Here is a 6,000-nt window from a genome sequence, read left to right on the forward strand (position 1 = left end):
CTCAAATAGGCAAAACTTTTTCTAGATACCAAAACCCAGCTTACTCTAGAGAATACATTCAAAATTTAGCAGGAAAAACATTATTTTTCCCTATAGGAATCTCTTGGCTCTATATGGATTTTTATACTTGAATTGTTTTTTTGTCCACATTCTTTCAAACTAAAGTCCTATATTTGCATCGCTCAAAATAGACACTTTCTGCCCTGGACTAGAGTTAATAGTCAAAAGAGGAAAATAAAGAATGTTAAAGTATGAATGGCTGAGCATAAGAGGGGAGACCTTGCATCAATAGTCGATGTGTGTTTCTTTAATTATGTCTTAAGCCCGATCCTTATCTTACCAACCAGATGGAAAATTTCTCAAGGTCAAGGATTGTGTTTTGTAATCTCATGCATAGCCCAGAATTGAACGTGAAGTGGGTACTCAATACTGCTTGTCCATTGATTGAAATGCAAATGATAGAGAGACTATTTTTTAAAAAGGTAGTTATATAGAGTATCTAAGATAGTAAAGATAATTTTCCTTCTCTGGATTACTTTTTCCTTGAATAAATTGGAAACAAATAAGGCTCTTTCCCCAAAACTGTGCTTGGGATATCATGGCCTCCCATATTGCATATAGTAGGAATGCAGTAAATTCTTGTGGCTTTGAATATTAATTTTTGATATAAAATTACCTAGGACCTGAAATGTTCATAAGATATATATATATATATATATATATATATATATATATATATATATATATATAACTGAAAACATAAATAGTCACACATATTTTTTAAGTGAGTATGTATTTTTTGTCACAAAAAGGCACTATCCTTCAAATCACATCAGCCAAGTTAACACATTAATGGTAATTTTTCATTGACAGTTTTATGAAAAAGGAATTTTTCCTCACTCTTTCTCATATTTCTTCAAGATCTTTAGTTAATTTAAGTTCACAAGATGTATCCAAAATCTCCTGTTACAAAGAAATATTATTTGTCATAATTATGACCATTTATTTATTTGGCAAAATAGCTATAAATTTTGGAATCTGAACACTAAATCTCCTTTGTGATCAAAAGCCCCCATACCTTTTGCTTACCAGTTAAAGCACCAAATCAGCAATCTATTACAATTAGGTAGATATTTTGATCAGTTTCAATGAGTAATAAAAAAGGTGTTTGGAGCAGATCTGAAAACAAAATATAAGGGAGCATTCATGATATGAGTGGCAAAGATAGTACATTTTAATCACTATACAGTATATTTTCAGTGATATGTAATTATATCTAAAGAAAAAAGTACAATAATATATTTCCATCTATATTTGATATGTGTATATGGCCCGACTCTCATGTTGAGGGTGCTAAACAATGATACAATGTAGCATATTATCTGATGTATCTTCATGTCCTAGACTAGGGATATAGTATAGAGATCCTATGTTAAAGATGGAAATATTGAAATCTCACCCATCTAGAGGTGATACTCCTGGGCACGTCAGCCATTAGGACATGGAAACTACACCCCCCAATAAGGCACAGGTCACCTGGAAAGAAAATAACATTTGGGTGATGGAGTGATCCTTGAGTCTTTATCCAAAGAACTGAAGGCTTCCTCAGGGAAGCATTTGCTGACCTCTCTGATAAAGTTTTAAGTGTTTGTAGGGCCATATGCCTCTCCTCTGTGGCAGCTGCCACAAACATAATTTTATATTTATCTGTGTGTTTCTCACATTAATGTCTATTCACCTGAGTAGACCCTATGTTCTCTGAGAATACTATGTCTTTTTTGTGTGGGGACAGGATCATAATTGTATGACTTCAATGGAAACAGTGCCTAGCACATAAGAGAGTCAATAAATATTGTCAAATTTGTTGAATGAATTAAACACAGATGAACATTGACCACCAGAGATGTAACCTAAGTCAGCGTATATCTGTTACAATTAACGTCAAGAGACACAAGGGATCACCAACTGGGAAGACTGAAAATAGAGCCCTTCATGTTTTCAATATTCAAGAGGCGAGCAATGGGAGAATGTATGGAAGAGATGGCTAAGGAACTGCCAGAACAGTCAGTGTTTAGGACAGGAGTATGAAGGAAGTCAAAGAGGAAAGAACTGTAAGAACGAATGATGTACAGAGAGAAGCATCAAGGTTAAGTAGGTGGGAAACTGCAGAAGGGCCACGAAGTTTGGGGATTGGAGGTGATTAGAGGGTTTAAGCAGAAAGAGTTTCAGAGTGATAGAAATGGAATTAAAATAGAAATGGGAAAAAAATGGAGGTAGTGAGTATGGACTAGCAAGTTTACTTTTCCAAGAAAATCAATAGTGAAGAAAATAGAGAAATAAAGCCATCATTTAGGGTCTTTTAAACTGCATGAGGAACTAAGAGACATATTCACAGACACACACACATACATCAAACTGCATCATAGAAGTTTTGTGTAAACTCTATCTTAGTCTTTTGGGGGGTGGAATAGGGAGAAGAGAGTTTATGAAGAATTTATTGGGCATTAGGAAGGGCTATGTGATTCAGATGTGACAACATTCTGCTTTGGAACTGGTTATTCTCCATAACAAAATCACATCCCTTCTTGTAAGTTTTTATGGGTTCCTTTGTTTTAGTCATCACTAGGATTGTCAATGAGGTAATGTGGAGACTCATTTCTGCCTTAAATCTCCTGAGCCCTTCCTAACCTACATTCAATTTGTGTGCTACCAATCACATGGTAATTGCCAGTTTCTATGTTGTTACATATTTACCATATAGCTGACTCCCTCGTTTCAATTAGTAGTGTTATATTTATTGAATTGAATGCATGCTCTTCATACATAAGTTGGATACTTTGTGTCTGACTTGCAATAGTGAGGAATAATTCTGGATATAATGGCCATTTATTCTTCAGCCTTTTATTTTTAACTTCTTACCATTTAACAAAATGGTGCAATTTATTTACCATCTATTAAAAAGTATGAAATAAATGAAGCTATACAAATAATGCATTTTTGTGCTTCTAAACATCAATGGAAAATCTATCAGTTAAATTTGAGGCATTTTATAATTATATTTTGCAGCTGAGCTCTAGGAAATAACACACTTGGACTTTGAGTTGGACTGTGTGTGTTCTACATACTTCGACTCCTTGTCTTGGGAGACATTCAGACGCACTTAATTAAATACACAGCTTTAGGGAAGTTATCGTCTTTAACTTGTAAACACAGCCAGGAGCAGCCCAGCAGATCTTGGCTAAATGTGATTTGAACTAGAGGGAGAACAACCATGATCCCCTTGTTCAGTCACTTTTATCTACTGCCCTGAGGTCACTACTAGTGCCTTTGATTACGTTGGAAAAGTAGGGAAGTCTAAAGGTGTGATCCCACTGATGTCACATATGTCTGATTGGCAACTGGAGGCTTTGTACAAATAAACTTATGCATACTAAGCATTAACATAATATGGGGACTAGCTACTACACTCTCTATTTCACATAGCTGATCCTGTGTTTTCAGAAGTCACTAATTTTTCCTTACCATCCTTCTTTGAACCCTCACATATTTCCATCTCCTTTAATCTTCTCCAACTACCTTCTCTCCCAATAAACAGATCAATATATTCTACCTGTAACCAGGCAAATCTGTCAACACACTGGCCGCTTTTGTCATCCCCAACTATTATGCATCCCTTTGTTGGAGGATGTGACAAGAGAGAAGACCTTCGTGGTCTGACAGAGCCCAGACCAACCACTTCCTAGTGCTGAAAACCTAAGGCAGTTATTGACAATAACCAATTAACAACTTAAAGATTGATATTAATTATTCATAACTTAAGGAACTTATTTACAAAAACCAAACTTGCTGATTATTGTGTGTTTTGCATAAAACTGTGTGTATCCAGAGCCGAATGAAGAGAAGGCAGTCAATAATACTTTCTTCTTTTCCCTGGTGTCTTTTTCAAGTTATCCCAAATTTACCTTTCCTTACTGGTAACACTTTTCATTTCTATGTCTAATTTTTATATCTAATATATAAGACATATATATATATACACACACACACATCTGCTATAACCTCCATGTTTAGTGTTGGCTGCTTCACAGGCATCCCTAGACTAGTTTTGTTCATCTCAGATCATTCCACTCATTTATTCCCTTATCTAGGACTTGCAGACTTCTCATTCTCCAATTACTGAGCTCTCATGTGCATGTTGAGCAGGCTCATTGCTGTATAGGTAAAAGCATCTCAACTGAGGTTATAATGTCCTATATGTCCTCTGTATCCTGGGAAGAGAACAACTTAACATAAGCTAGTTATTTAGTTAAAATCTTTCTTAGATTTTAAAATTAGTGATTATCATAATATATTTAGAATATTAAATGGGATTTTATTGCATTTGAGTGTACACTAATTTTATAGTTACAATAATATTTATAATCACATAATAATCATATCTACAAAAAACACAAAATTTGCTAACATCTTTATGTTTGGCATTTGACAACTGAAACAGTGGTTGAGAGGTGTATTTCAGATTATATAAATAGCACCCTAGGATCCAATGGTATATTCTACCCCCACTCATGAGGCAGGATACCCCTTTTTCTATGCAGTAAGTCATGAACAATAGTTTAGCCTATAAAGCTGATTAAGTGCTAAAAACTACATTCTCAAAGGTGTGGAACAGCAGAGAGTTCATTTTAGAGAATATTTTCATTTAGACTTTGCTGAATGCATATCAAATAAAATAGACAATTAAACAAAGCAACTTGACTGACAGAATAATATAAATTTTAGGTCTAAAGTAAAAATAATTAAAAGGAAAATGTAGGAAAAACATCGAATGCATTTCACTAAAGTACACTTACCTAGCTAGAAAACTAGGATATTTCTTTATGGGAAAAATTAACAATAACAACAAAAGTATAAAGATGAAGTCCCCTCCCTCAAGATGAGAATTAATATGGAGGTTTCTTGATTCATAGGAAACATTTCATTTGAGAATTTATACTATAAGCCCACTCACAAACATATCTAGTAGCTACATTTTTTAACTCTCTGCTAAATACTCCTGCTATATATTTTATCTCAGACTGTTAGAACACTTTTTAGGCTTTTATAAGCTCTCACATATAGAAAGCAAAACACAAAACCATGACCTTGAAGGTGATTTTGTTGCAGGTGTCACCCCATGGTCGTAGCAGAGAATTTTCCTCTCCCAAGTCAACACCTTTTGTTGACAGAACTGTCTTTGATCTATTGAGAGCTGCCACTGATCAGTGACTAGAACGAACTCAGGAACTCAGAAGTTTTCCATCGCTGACAGAAAGCAGTGGACAATATAAAAATAGCATTATATACTAAGGATTTTCTTTTAATTTTTTTTTTTTTTTTTTTTTTTTTTTTTTTTTGTGGTACGCGGGCCTCTCACTGTTGTGGCCTCTCCCGCTGCGGAGCACAGTTTCCGGACGCGCGGGCCCAGCGGCCATGGCTCACGGGCCCAGCCGCTCCGCGGCACGTGGGATCTTCCCGGACCGGGGCACGAACCCGCATCCCCCAGGCGGACTCTCAACCACTGCGCCACCAGGAAAGCCCTATACTAAGGATTTGTTGAGACTTCCTAGCAGTGACAGGATTAGAGTGGTCATGGCACAAAGTTTTTTTTTTTTTTTCATGCAGCAAGATCATGAAATGGCAGACATTCATGGAAAATAATATGCCACTAGGAATAACTGTTGTCAGATCTAACTGATATTCAAATGTTTATGGTGTGTTCACAGTATTTGTAGTTTCTCCTTTCAAAGACCACAAAACATTATATTTGGTGTTAAAGTCTTTCATGGAGAAACTAAATTCTGCAGGATCAAATTGTAGATAAAGATGTTTTTATAATTCCAAATGTATTCTCCAATTGAACCATATATTCTCTATTGGAAGAAAATTATGTAGACTGCCATGATTATGGATACAGATAGAGATGTTTCAAAAATTAATTATCCAATCCTCAGTATAAGT

This window comes from Hyperoodon ampullatus (assembly GCF_949752795.1).
Source record: "Hyperoodon ampullatus genome assembly, chromosome: 1".
Taxonomy (NCBI): domain Eukaryota; kingdom Metazoa; phylum Chordata; class Mammalia; order Artiodactyla; family Ziphiidae; genus Hyperoodon; species Hyperoodon ampullatus.